The 14,680-nt window shown below is 45.7% G+C and overlaps 1 long non-coding RNA gene across 1 annotated transcript; it reads left to right on the top strand.

Moving 5' to 3' along the window:
- Positions 1–1,445: 1,445 nt before the first annotated feature.
- LOC142020245 (uncharacterized) lies at positions 1,446–12,694 on the top strand. The gene is made up of 4 exons (XR_012647321.1): positions 1,446–1,517; positions 3,203–3,486; positions 9,842–9,941; positions 10,495–12,694. It is a non-coding gene; the product is annotated as an uncharacterized LOC142020245 (long non-coding RNA).
- The last annotated feature ends 1,986 nt before the right edge of the window (positions 12,695–14,680 follow it).

The following is a 14,680-nucleotide window of genomic DNA, read 5'->3' as shown; positions in this document are numbered from 1 at the left end:
GCTTGGGGTAAGGGACTAAGGTGCAGGAGGGGTGTGGATCTGGGAAGGAGTTTGGGCAAAGGAGGGGGTTGTGACCTGGGGCAGGGGACTGGGGTGGAGAAGGGGGTTCTGGGTCTGGGGAGGTTTATGGGTACAGGAGCAGGACTGCAGTATTTTGGTTACATAGGGAAGGAGTACAGCAGAGGGGGCAGAAGGTTGTGGTGAGGGAGGGTCTAGGGTGCCAGAAACAGGCTCTGGCCAGGAGACACTTACTTGGGCAGCTCCCATCCAGCAGCCCAGCAGGTTCCTCAGGCAGGGTCCTTGCCTTCCATATCCCTGTACTGGCTGCAAGGGCCATGTGTGACGCCTCTGAAGGCTGTGAGCCAGGACAGGAGAGGGATCCTTCATGTGCTGCCTGTCCTGCAAACAGGCAGCTCTCATTGGCCAGAAACTGGCCAATAGGAGCTGCAAAATTTTGCTGGGAGTGAGGCAGCACACCAAGCCTCTCCCCTCCAGAGTGGAAGTGTTCAGAGAGCCTGATGGAGGACCCTGCTGGCCGTATCCGACACAGCTGGTGTGCTGGATCTGGCTCACAGGCACTAATTAATTGTACGGCAGCACTTGATCTACAATTTGCCAGCACTTGATCTACACTACGGCACTGCAATTGTAGTGTAGACAAGCCCTGAGTACAGGTCTGGCTTCCTGCACTAGGACACAGCCTCCCGTCTGCAGCGTAAGCATGTGCTACTTGGAAGGTTAAGCCTGGCTCAGTCACTTAGCCGCATAAATTAGTGCTGTACAATTAATTTTCCATTTCCACAATCCCTCTTCGTACTTCAGCAGCTGAGTAACCATGTTGCCATAAGGGATGAAATCAGGTGGTTTCCGGAGACGTGTTTCAGTAATCAGTACCAAGTCATGCCCCGATATTTACAGAACACTGGGCTGATGGAAGTCACAGCGGGCTTGAACAAATAGCTGCAAAGACAGTTTTTAAAGAGGAAGGTGGGACTGATGAGGAGGACAATATATTTAAAAAAAACACAACAATTGCAAACGCCTCCATATTCTAGCTTGTGGGTAGAAGCACACATATATTTTATATAAAGACTGAACTAGTGCCCAATCCAAAGCTCATTGAAGATGATGAAAAGACTAATGACTTCCAAGGGATTCAGATCAGGTGTCCAGTCTGATTAAGATTCAGCCCTAAATAAGATGGAGGTTTAAATGTGCACATTCCAGAGGCTTCATTTGCTGTGCTCTTGTGTATTCTTTTCTGAGACATTTATTGACCACTGTAGCTTAACTGAAAAAAAATAGCTAAGAACTGCAGAGGGCTGCCAGTTTTGTTTGGCTGTGTTCCTGGAAGTTTCATCATGTGACATAATCCTTAATTAAAGATTAATCTTTAATGTCTGGAGACTCCAGAACAATTCTGGAGGGCTGGCAGTCCTAGCCCTGCACTGAACACAGTAGTGAAGTTAGGATGGCATGGACCCCAGGAACCCTGCACATACCAAATTCACAGATCTGTGAGTAGAAAGTGTGGTTTGACTTCTGCTTTTATAGCCAATGCAATTTTGATCAATTCAGCACTTCTGAATTGCAAATTTGAGGTCAAGTTAATGATGCAATCGGACTGATCGTGTAAAGTTGAGAAATTCTTTATGAGAAAGTCTCCCTGGCTATGAATTGAAGACAAAAAGAAAAAGCCAGCCTGTTTCAGAGTATTTGTTGTAAATGAATACTTTGCCATAGAGCATTAAAACCCATATGACCTGGCTGCTGCCTTTTGCATATATTTGCCTAATAGATCTGCTCAGTGTTTGACCTTACAAATAAAAGGAAGGGGCCTGATTCTCATATATGGTAAGGTTCTTTGTCAGTGGGAAAGGGCCTTAAAGTGGGGGTAAAATTACATTTTTTTGCACTTTGTCCCCTGTGTGACAAAAAGTGTGAGGTAAGAGGCCACAGTTTAAAGCAGAACAAGGCTCTGCATGTAGAAGAAAGATGTAATCAATTTGGTTATCAACTTTGTGCACTTCTCACAGGTCTCCCACATGTGCAGCTCGGTGTCCTGAGCAGTAGCTGGGCAACTTATTGGATCGATGTAGCCTGTCCATGAACAGACGAGGTTTGCTTGCAGGAGGGACATTTTAATTTTGCCATTCACCTCAGTACACTGGAAGCATGGTCTATTTTATATAGGAATGGGACCCCGCGCTAAATACTGGGGGGGTCAGTGGACTTTGCATAGTGCCCCATGGTTTCACAAATCATTGGCAGTGAGAACAGTGCTGATGTGAGCATTGCAGGCAGCGTGATGTACAGCAGCCTGGCCACAGCTTAGAAAGGGAGAACCAGACACCTCCCATGTGTTCTCCTTGCCTGTGCTGAGTCTAAACTTCCTGTAGCCGAAGGCTTAATCCACCAGCACTTTTGTGTGAGTACAAGAAATAATTAAGTCTAAAAGCTGCACTGCGCCAATAAATATTACAGAAGCCTAATTTTATTAATTACAAGATCTGTTCTGGAACCCTGCTCATTTGCTACCTTTCCCAAAGCTGCCACTTCTCCATTGGCATCTCCTTCTGCATTCTACAGTGTTTCTGTGCAGCAGCTCCGTCTTAAATGACACCAGACACAGTGCTATCTTATCAACAGACTTAGGCTATGTTTACACTTCAGCCTGTGTCAGGGTTCAGCAACCAAAAGTGCAAGAAGAGCCATTTTTTTTTAATTTGATAAAAAAAATCAATAATTCAAGAGCCGCACAGCATGTGAGTACGAGACGGTCCCTAATAAATAACGTCAAACCATACTTTTTGTAACCCTTATTTTAAGAACAGTGCACACATATATCCCACAATGCACTGCACATATTAGAGGGGAAGTTATTCAGTGGTTTGAGATCACATATTAGTTGCTATTTAGATAGGAGTTATTCTTTTTTTGCCTTATAGGTGTTCACTGAAATATTGCAAATAATCAGGAGGGCTTTTTATAGCCCTATTTTAAGAAGAGTTCACATGCATATCCCACAATGCACTGCACATATTAAACAGGGAGTTATCCAAGGTTTCAAGATCACATTTCGGTTGTTATTTAGATATGAGTTGTTCAGTGTAGGGCTTTTATTTATTCACCGAAATATCAAAAATAATCAGGAGAGCTTTTCTGTTTGTTTGTTTGTTTGTTGTTTACTTTGCAATTATAGTGTCGGGAGCCACAAAGAAGTCCTTAAAGATCTGCACATGGCTCTGGAGCCGCAGGTTGCAGACCCCTGTCTTACGTCAGTGGGATTTGTGTTGCTGAAGGGTGTGAATGAACCACCTCTACAAGCATTATACCGACATGAGCTTCTCCTGCCAACACAGCTTCCGCTGTTTCCAGAAGTGGTTTTATTATGCTGACAGGAGAGCTCTCTCCCATCAGTATAGAGCGTCCACACCAGCCGCACTGCTGCACTTCTGCAGCACAGGGCATGTCTACATATACAAGGTAACAGGGCATGGAAAGAGTTCTAGCGAAGTGTGTGAACAGGGTTTTGTTTGCCTGGTTTTCTTCCTTCCTCACTTTCGGTTCGGAGAAATTGATTTTGTTGAAATGGGGAAAATTATTGAAATGATTCACCAGTTCCAACTCCTTTCTTGTTGCACGTACACGGTTGAAACATAAGCTTTATCACAGACTAAAGAGAATTCCCTTTTTAAAACATAAGCCATTATTGCTTAATACTAAAACAAAGTTTTTTTAGCACTGCACAGCCAGCACGGCAATGGAAGATTGAGCCAAGTTCTATTTGGTGTCATGTTTCATCAATCCAATTCTCAGCCAATTTGCAATTGCAGAATCTTTGTTGCTGGTGACAAGCCAAGAAGCACAAAGACCAGACTTTGTTTTCCAGATCCCAGGATGAGTATACCAATCTATCGAGGTTTTTGAAAATCCACTCTCAGTTTGTAAACTGAGAACATTTACTTTGGGATTCATGGACTGAACATAAATATAAAATAGACCTCCCACAATGACATTTTTAGAGAGTCACTTTTCTAGAGTATGTTGAAAGATGCACTGGGACTTTCTTGAATCGATGTCACTGGGGTGACAGCATATGAAAAGACAACAGTAGATCTGATAAGCATCAGAGGAGTAGCCGTGTTAGTTTGTATCTGCGAAAACAACAAGAAGTCCTGTGGCACCTTAGAGACTAACAGATTTCATGGAGCATAAGGTTTCATACTCGCCAAAGCTCATGCTCCAAAATATCTGTTAGTCCACAAGGTGCCCTGGGACTTCTCAATTTTTAGTAAATTCGATGATGACATGCCAGGATTATTTATTTATTTATATATTTATTTTTTAAACCTGACGAGCCTGTGCGAGTGTCACCTGGAGAAGTAGCTGTGGCCATTTTCCTCTTTTGTCAACTTCTGTGTTTGAAATTTCTGAGCTCAGTTTTTGATGTTACATATAATTCTGGAAGTGGACTTTAAAAAGGAGGCTATGGTATTATACATGCATATACCATTGCTTTAGTATCACAGTTATTAGGCTGAACGTACTGCTACTAGAGGTAGCTTTAGCTTCATTGTGGCTACGTCTACACTAGCACACTACATCAAAGTAGCCTATTTCGAAGTAAGAACATCGACAGGGCTGGTGCTGTCGATGTTCAACATTGAAGCAGCGATGGGGAACATTGAAAGGAGCTGCCCCGGAAGGAAACGCAGAACGTTCACACACACAAGCACTTCCTGTCGAAATAAGGGGCCAGTAAAGCCCGCGGACCAGGTCACAGGCTGGACTAGCCCTTCCGGGTCAACAGCAATCCGCTCCTTTAAAGGACCCCTCCCAGACACACCCGGCCTGCACAGCACGAGGTCCACAGAGTACTCTGCACACTCTCGCAGACCAAGTCACAGCAGCTATGGACCCCCAGCAGCAGCAGCAGCAGCAGCAGGAGGAGGCCCTCCAGGTCGTCATCTGGCAGGGTGACCCCGGGCGGTCAGGCCCTCGGCCAGTCGGGCAAATGCTTCTGCGTTCTGCCGCTTGCTCTCCATCACGTGGAGCATCTCCTCCTCACCCCAGAGCCCCAGCAGGTCTCGGAGCTCGGCCTCCGACCAGGAGTTGCCCCGCCTTTTTTTGGCCCCCCCACTTGGCTGCCAGGGGTGCCTGGGTCCCCTCAGGAGGGGAGCCCTGGGGGCACATGGGGGGCTGGCTCGATGCCATGGCTGGTGGCAGTGCAGATCGGGGCCTCTGGAAAGCGTGCAGGGCTAGCATGTGTGTGTGCTGCTGCCTGCACGCTCTCAGCTTCCTGCCACAGGAAATCTGGGTCTGTGGTGCTTTAAGGGCTGCTGTGCATGGGGACCATAGAGCCCCTAAGGGGCTGGACAGAGCGTCTCATCCCCTCAGCTGATTGCTGCCATGGAGGACCCCACTATTTCGAAGTAGCGGGATGCGGATCGTCTACACACACCCTACTTTGACGTTGAACATCGAAGTTGGGCGCTATTCCCATCTTCGGATAGGAATAGCAGTTTCGCCGTTGTGCCAGGTACTTCCAAGTAGCTGGCTAGTGTAGACGCACCCTGTAAGTTCAGCTGGCAATTCTTAATGGATTAGACAATGGATCTGCTGAAATTCCAGAACCCAGCAGCAGTTTCTTGACTGTGTATTGAGAAGCTAAAAGAAATGTGTAGATTTTGCTGCAAAGTTTACGTAATTCAGGAAATTAAAACCTAGAAAATATAAACTGAAACAAACAAACTGAATGAGCTTTTGGCAGGGCTTTGGAGGTATCTGTTTGATTTTGACCTACCAGGCAAAACTGGGTATTCTCTTGTCTGTCTGCAATTAATGGCTGCTGCTGTCAGGACAAAAGGCTAGATTCTGCTCTCACTTGAACCAGGTAACAGCTGCATAAAGCCAGTGCTCACAGCACACACAGGCATATCTGAGGACCATGCTGCCCTGCGTAGATTATTGCAATGAAATGCCTTAGTTTGTACAATTGCTATAGTGTGATTTTTGCCATTAGGCTCCATTCTGAATCTGATCACATGCCATTATCTCCTTTTGTCAGCATGCTCCACATCACAGAACTCAGCTATGACTGAATCTTCTTATTCCCCCACATGGTCAAAAGTGCCTGCATGTCCATTTCTGACCTACTGATCATCGTGATCATCGGAAACTGGGTCAGACTGGCAGAGATGCAGTGAGGGAGGAGGGGGTGTCACCTTCTTCTGCAGCCTGGGGCATGGGTCACTTGCAGGTTTAAATTGGGTGGCCATATTTGCCCATGCTGAACATGGGACACCTGGTAAATTACTCTTATTCAGGGTAGTTCACCAGCAATCAATCATACAAACACTCAAGTTAGCATCAGGTTGACTGTGACCTTGTTAAAAAGAAACATTGAAGAGCTGGATTCTTTTTAGTTTCCTTCTTGTAAGAGAGGCTTTGGTGAAACATGACACATATTCCAACCCCTCCAAACATGAGACGAGGTGACAAACATGCACTTCCTTACATCTCTTTCACACAGGGCGTGACTGACTGAGCTTCCCTGCCTGGTACTCTCCACCTTCCATGCCTGGCTGGGCCCTCGAGATGGACTTGCCTCTGTTGGTTTCTTGGAACTGCATGTTCCCAGGCGCCATGTAGGAGGGCGCATAGGGTCACATTTTCCTCCCCTCCCTCCAGATTTCTGCCAGTATTCACACCAGAATGTGGCCTTTTGGTTCTTTGCTGGAGGGAAGGTGACTGGAGCTGTTTCCAGCCAAAGGAAGGGGCGGTGGGGAAGAGGTTTGACCTGGCTCATGTCTTTGCACAGCTCTTCTCTTTCTCCCCTTCTCACTCCTATGGCTGGAAGCAGCTTGTCCTTTCCTGCCTACATGGTCCCTTCCAAGCACTAACACCTCCAGGCTGCTGCTGGCCACTGATATAACCCAACCACCTTCTGTCCCCTGGCTACAGTGCAGGCAGTAAGGGGTTAAATGCGAAAGGTACAGTGTGCACCAGAGTCCAAGAAACCCTGGCTGAAGGGGCATCAATGGACCTGGCCAGAGAGGCGGCTTAGCAGGGGAGGGCGCCTAGAGGGTTGAGCAGCCTCATTCTTCCAGGGGGCAGGACCCAGGGTGGGATGCAGGTGAAGAGGGTGCTGAACCCCTGCCCTGGGAGCCACTGAAGAGCCTTCATCACTAGGGTGCAAATAGACCAGAAATTGCTTCTCCCTTACCACTCCAGAGCTTCGTCTTGGTGCCCTGTGCAGCACTCTGTGGTGAGGTGAGGCCGTGTTCACAGCCCCACCAGCAAAGGCTGTGGGGAGCAGGAGCCGGGTAGGGAAGCAGCAGGTTTCGGGCTTGTCCTGCATTCGCTGGTGGTGGTGGAAAGTGGAGTGACTTGGCCCCAGCCACATTGCTGGAAGGAGGCTGAGGGGAGGGATGGAACCGCCCCCACACTCACTGGTGGTGGGAAGCAGAGTGATGTGACTGGGAGCCGTGGGCTGGGCCAGGTTGCTCGGCTTCCTGACGCTGCTGCTCGTGAGTGTGGGGGTGGGACCAACCCCTACTGCTAGTGCCAGGCCCCAGTGCTGTGTTACATGGGGGAAGGGCCTTGGGGTAAGAGGTGGTGAAAAGGGGCATGAGGAGGGGGCTGAGGGGGCATGAAGGGGCCAGGCAGAGCAGAGGTGAGGGCTTAAGCCAAGGAGTGGCATATGGGCAGGATGCTTGACAGACATCCTGGACACTTGGGCTAGGTGGGGGGGCAGCTCTGTGACTTGGGTGGAAGGGGTGGGCACAGGGGGCTCTCACACCAGTCCCCATGGCAGCTGTTCCCTTTGCCCTGCTGTCAGCAGGCTTGAGTGTGGGGTAGAACATAGGGGGTTATCCAGGGCCTTGCACCCACCCAGGGATGGCCTTGATGGGCACAGCCCAGGGGGATGCTGGCCGGGGGATGGGGCTTGGTGACAGTGCCAACCCATACACAACACACAACTGCCTTAGGACACCACAACATTTGGAACAATTTGCTGCCCCAGATTTTGTGGTGCCCCACACGGCTGCATATTTTGAGTAATGGTAGGGACAGCCCTGTGTGGTTGTCTGAGCCTTGCGTGCAAGGGATGGTGCGAGGTGGACCAAACGGACCACAGCACGCCTCATTTTCTTTGTCTGGACAAGCACAGAAAAAACTGCAGCCTTGTCTGGGAACGTGAGCCCACTGCTTGTTTTGCTGAAGTTCTAGTAGTGTTGCTAAATTATCTCGGCGCTGCCTTTGAAGTTAATAGCAGTCGTTTCTGGGAGTGGGAGCGCAGCTATGGCCATTCTGTAGTAAGGACTGTGTAGGAATTAAGCAAAGTACTGACAGACACGCCAGATTTTAAGCATATTAGACATTCTGTTGACCTCAATGACACTATCCAGGGGCTTAAAATTAGGCACATGCTTAAGTACTTGGCTGAATCTAGGCTGTGTAGTGGATTTTTTCAAATGTGCATAAGCAGGGTAGGCCCAGGCTCCGTTTGAGTTCCTTTCCACTCTGCTGGTTGGAAGCACCTAAATGCCATTACAAATGTGTCCTTTAATGGGTATTCATATCTCTCCTAACAGGGAAATAACACACTTGTAGAAGCCAAACTTTCCCAACTTCTGGGAGTTAACTATGTCAGCATGAGGAATAATTCATAAAGCCTTTTATGCGTGTTGTACAATAACAAGGAAATTAGCTGAAATTCATTACATGACAACACAAGCAGGGGACATATTTATATTCAGTACTGTGTGTCAATTTGACAAGAATCCAGTATGTGCCTCAAACATGTACCACATTCCCTTCATAACATTATAATGAGATCCAACTGCGAAAGTGATGTATTATTAATCAGCCTTGCATTTTGCTAACAAAATATTATTACTTCTACAGTTTTGCACAGTTTTATCATTAACTAATGTCATGCTATGGAAATCAAAATCACAGTGAAAGCCAGAACATCCCTGGGATAGTTTTCCCTTCTGGTATTTAATATTGTTATTATGACAAAGGCGTTTGCCTCTTTGCAAAACATACAAATTACATTGTCTGTGATATAGTTCTCTATAGTCCAATAGTGGTAACACCTTAATGATAACGTGTCAGCATTGAATATGTACACTAAACCTGTTTTATTTAAAAGAATGCTATAGTAATACTTTGTACAACTTTAGTAGCTTCCATATAAGGATTTGAAAGTGAACGCCTGAAAAGAACAGGCTGAGACTCAATACAGCACTATGAAGTTGGTATCATCATCTAAATTTCACATAGGGAAAGTGAGCCATGGAGTTAAAGTCCCCTCTCCTGCAAGCACTTACTCCTTTGCTTTGCCATGCCAAAGTGAGTAGTCATGTCACATGTCTGATTCGAGGACTGGGCCTGTGTGACTCATCCCCAAAACTCCCACCCATGCTATAAGTTCATCTATTGCTCCTGTTTGGGAATCTCACGACAAATTCAGCCACCATTGTACACTGAAAAGGAAAGCAGTCCTCCTCCTTCTGCACCATTGTCCTGTTTCTCTCTCTTCTCCCCGCCCCTCCCAGCCCCCACATTCCCACATTTGAAGAGCTCCTTCACTGAGAAGGTTCTCATCTGAAGTAAATGCAGTTCGATTTTTCTTAACTAGATCTGCCAACTCAAATGAAATGCACTGTCGATGATGTAACAATGGTGATTCATTGTTTTAGATCTATGGGATCACATTTAACAATCAATTTCATGCATTAAAAACCAGGCTATTCCTGGCTTGTATGGAACTATGTGGAGAAAGAAAGACAAAAGGCAACTTTTCTGTTTCTTGCCCCCTTGTATAAAGGTCAGCTGCAATGGCAGTCCCTATAATCTCCTCAGCAGCCAAGGGATCCCAAGAAGGACCTGGGAGAAGATGTGATCATAACTATCCTTCTTCCATGCTGGTCAGTTAAACAAGGGGAAATGGTTTTGTAAGGGTTGCATGCTCTCCCTGCGTGCCTGTGATCCCTTCAGACTGTGTGACTATCTGCCCTGGAGCTCTTTTGCTGCAAATATCCCCTTGTTGCTACCACAAGGGCAGCCCCACTAGCAGATTGGTCTTAGGCAGTCATGGCAACCAGCTGGCCTGTCCCATCTGCTGCTGTAGCAGCCACCTGTGTCTAGTCTACACTAGTGCTACCACTGTTGTTACTATGAGCTGGAGCTGAACTAGTGGTAGCAATGGAGGGATGTTTTTGTGTGTGTGTGTGTGTGTGTGTGTGTGTTTTTCAGAAAAAACTTTGTGTAGGCAAGAGGAATTAGACAAAAACAATGCTAGCTTCCCTTGGTGATATGTGGTTCCATGCCATGCCCAGCTCAACAGACCTCTGCTGAATCAACTGGCTGGAAAAAAGCAACTCAGATGCTTAGTTTTTCTTTTGTTGATATTTAGGCAGAAGTTTGAAATCTCTCCCAAACTGGCCTGTCATTACTATTGACTGTGGTTGGCCTTTTCAGGCACTTTTCCCTAGAATCTGCTACTATGATCGGCTGTCTTCTGCTTGGAAGGAAACACGTATGTGAAAGACCTGAGAGCAAATGGGAAAACAAAGGGAGAGATCATCTTGGGGAATGGAAAGGTAATGTTCTGCTTAGCCACCGCAGTGCTGAAAATGTTCTGTGTGCTATGCAGACTAAGACACATTCCTTATACAATACTGCTGGGCACTTCACTTCCTCCATGGGACTTTCAATGCCATATATCTTCTTGTGACAGTCCCCTCTGCATAGACAGTATCTCCTTTTTTTAAGGGGGAATTCATGATTTTAAGTTAACTGAATGGCGCTATCAAGGTGACCACAAATCTACTCCTGCTTTGTTCATGGAGATAAGACACCTAGTGGATCCATGCTGTAAAACTTGCTGTGGGTTGTCTGCTCTTTGATAATTCTGTCTGACGTTACACAGAAAGACAACGTTTACACAAGAAGTCTCTGTCGACAGAAGTCAGGGTCAGAAGGGATTTCCCGGCAAAACTTCTGTCGACAGAGAGCATCTACACATAAAAGCAGGTCAAAAGACCAATCTGCTCTGACAACAGAGAGAAGCCATGCTGTTTGGCCCTCTCCTCACAGAACGGCTGACCAAAAGCTCTGCAAACGACTGCGTGGTGAACCCAAAGCCCTGTCTGTCAACAAAAGGGTCCCGGAGCATCTACGTGGCTGTTTTGTTGACAGGAAACTGTTGAGAAAGGTGTTACTCCTGAATGCAGAGAGGTATAATGCTGCTGGTGGATGCGCTGAGTTTTGTCGACAGACTGTCGACAAAGCATATTTTGAGTGTAGACGCTCTGTGGGTTTTTCCGACAAAAGCCCAACTTTGCTGGAAAAACCCTGTCATGTAGTTGTAGCCGTGGAAAGGAATTCCAAGGAAGTTGTGATGGGGGGCTGCAGAGAGGACTTCAAGTCCCCCCATCAAAGCAATATATTTTTGAAGCTTCGCTCGGGGGGAGGAGGGAAAGCCTTTTTCTGTTACATGAGGACAGTTCAAACAACCAAACCAGATTCTCCAGGGACCAGCACACAAAGAAAGAACTTTTGAGTAAGTAGCCTAAGATGACTCACAACCCTCCTTCTGGTGCAAAAAATGGACAGGAATTCCATTCCACAGAGGCCTCAATCCTTAGGGGAGGATTAGAATGGCTTTGGCCAACGGAGGCCCCATCCCACTGGTTTATTGTTCAGAACAAAGGGTATGGTGAACCTGAAAGAACTGCACCCACCACAGGCCTTGTTGGAGTGAAGCAGTGATCTCTGGAAAGCTTGTTACTATGTGTTCAGGTTCTTTCACTGTTTGTGGTATCTGTTTTCTGTAGTGTTTTTACTTTAAGAATAAAATATGTTTGCTTAGAAAGAGTTGCATAACTTCTAATTGCAGCAGTTACACTGTGTATTGTGTCTGAGAAGAAAGCCAAGTAGGCCTGCATAGGGAGCCTGCCATTTGCTGGGAATGTGACAATGAAGACCAAGAACTGAAATACTGGTCAGAAAGGAGATCTGCATCCAATAAAAGCAATGGCTGGGAAGCTGGAGACCTCAGAATGGATGCCTTTGCTGGAGCATGTAGGGGAAATAAGGCACAACTGCCTTGAACTGTGACAGTAACAGAGAGATAGCTGTGTTAGTCTATACTCCAACAAAACAAAGCAGCAGAAGTGTAGCACTTTAAAGACAATTATTTATTTGGTGATGAGCTTTTGTGGGACAGACCCACTTCAACAGATCAATCTCACTTCCAATATAGATTGACATTTATAAGTACAGAGGACTAAAAAAAAAATTGCAGTAAAAACTGACAAATCAAGTACATAGGACTGAAGTAGGTGGCAGAGGGATGGGGGATGTGAAGTGTCCTGCCTGAGATAATTACACGCATCAAAGGAGGAGAAGCAGTCTTTGTAATGCATGAGGTAACTGGTGCCTCTGTTCATAAAGCGTGTTAATGTGTAGAATTTTTCTTTGTAACCTGTTTTTAAATGCTCTTTGTTCTAAGACACAAATTCTCAGGTCTTCAACAGAATGGCCCACTCCACTGACGTGTTCGCTGACCAGCTTAAGTATATTGAGATTCCTGATGCCTGCTCTGTGTCCATTTATTCTTTGGTGACGGTTTGCCCAGTCTGTCCAACGTACATAGTGGCAGGGCATTGTTGGCACATAATGGCATAATGTTGCTTGAAGTGCACAAGAATGTCCCCTTGATGTTGTAAGTAGCATGGTTAGGTCCAGTGATGGTATCCCCAGAATAAATATGTGGGCAAAGATGGCAGTGGGGTTTCTTGCAAGGAAAAGTTCCAGGATTATTATTACTGTGGAGTAGCCTGTGAGAGTAAGTCCGCATGGAGATTTTTAACTGGGAGCTTCATAGATCAGAAGAATTGGTGCAAGAAAAATCTCCATCTTGCAAGAACAAGGCAGAGCAAGTACCAAGAGGCATTTTTAATTGACATAGGCAATATAATTATGAGGATAATTCGATCACACTGTGTTTAGTGCTAATGAGCAACACTGCAAACTATTACATTATTTCCCTCCCTGCAGCAAATCTCCCTCAGAGGGTGTGGTTTTTTTAAATCTCTCTCTGGCCTGTGCAAACATCAAGTAAGATCCTTCAGTTTCACCCTTGCAACCAAAAGCTCCACTGCTAATTATAAGTGAACTCTAAAATCAGACCACTTTTAACTGAGGAGTCTAAGTGTGGGATTAAGCAACTAACTTCAGACACCCACAATTGAGAATTCTGAAAATTCATCAGGGCCTGATAAATTGCACTCTAGAATATTCAAGGAGCTGGTAGAGGAGATATCCGAGCAATTAGCTATCATCTCTCTAAAGTCACGGAAGCCAGGAGAGACTCCAGAAGACTGGACAAGGGCAAATATAGTGCCCATCTAAAAAAAGGGAAATAAGGACAACCCAGGGAATTACAGACCAATGAGCTTATCTTCAGTGCCAGGAAAGATGATGGAATAAATAATTAAGGAAACCACTGGCAAACATCTGGAAGATAATAAGATGGCAGGTAACAGTCAGCGTGGATTTGTCAAGAGCAAATCATGTCAAGCCAGCCTGATAGCTTACTTTGATAGGATAATAAACCTTGTGGGTAAAGTGGAAGTGGTAGACTTGGTATACCTGGACTTTAGTAAAGCATTTGGTACACTGTTGCATGACCTTCTTATCAGTAAACTTTGAAAATGCAGCCTAGATGGGGCTGCTATCAGGTGGGTGTATAACTGGTTGGTTAACCATTCACAAAGAGTAGTTATTAATGGTTCACAGTCATGCGGAAAGGGAATAACAAGTAGGGCTCCACAGGAGTCAGTTTTGGAGGTCAGTTCTGTTCAATATATTCAACAATGATTTAGATAATGGCACAGAGAGTACGCTTATCAAGTTTGCAGATAATACCAAGTTAGGAGGAGACACAAGCGCTTAGAAGGGTAGGGTCAGATTTCAAAATGATCGGGACAAACTGGAGAAATGGTCTGAAGAAAACAGGATGACGTTCAATCAAGATATGTGCAAAGCACTCCATTTAGGGAGTAACAATCAGTTTCAGGCTTACAAAACAGATTGACTACCTAAGATGTAGTACTGCAGAAAGAAAGTAGGGCGTCATAGTGGACAACAAGCTACGTATGAGTCAACAGCATGACACTGGTGAAAAAGAAAGCAAACATGATTCTGGGATGCGTTGACACGAGTGTTGTGAGCAAGACATGAGAAGACATTCTTCCGCTCTACTCTGTGCTGATTAGGCCTCAGTTGGAGGACTGAGTCCACTTTGGGTTACCACATTTTAGGAAAGATGTGGGAAAGTTGGAGAGGGTCCAGAAAAGAGCAACTCAATGATTAAAGGTCTAGAAAGTATGATCTATGAGAGAAGATTAGAAGAACTGGGTTTGTTTAGTTTGGAAAAGAGAAGGCTGGGAGGGGACGTGATAGCAGCTTTCAAGTACCTTAAAGGGTGTTACAAGAAGGAGGGAGAAAAAATATTCTCCTTAGTTTCTTGATGATAGAACAAGAAGACATGAGGTTCAATTGTGGCAAGGGAGGTTTAAGCTGGACATTAGGAAAAAATTCCTGTCATGGTGGTTAAGTACTGGAATAAATGACCTAGGGTAGTCATAGAATCTCCATA

The sequence above is a fragment of the Carettochelys insculpta genome, chromosome 13 (assembly GCF_033958435.1).
Source record: "Carettochelys insculpta isolate YL-2023 chromosome 13, ASM3395843v1, whole genome shotgun sequence".
Lineage (NCBI taxonomy): Eukaryota > Metazoa > Chordata > Testudines > Carettochelyidae > Carettochelys > Carettochelys insculpta.
Note: the sequence above shows the minus strand (reverse complement) of the source record. Positions and strands in the feature narration are given on the sequence as shown.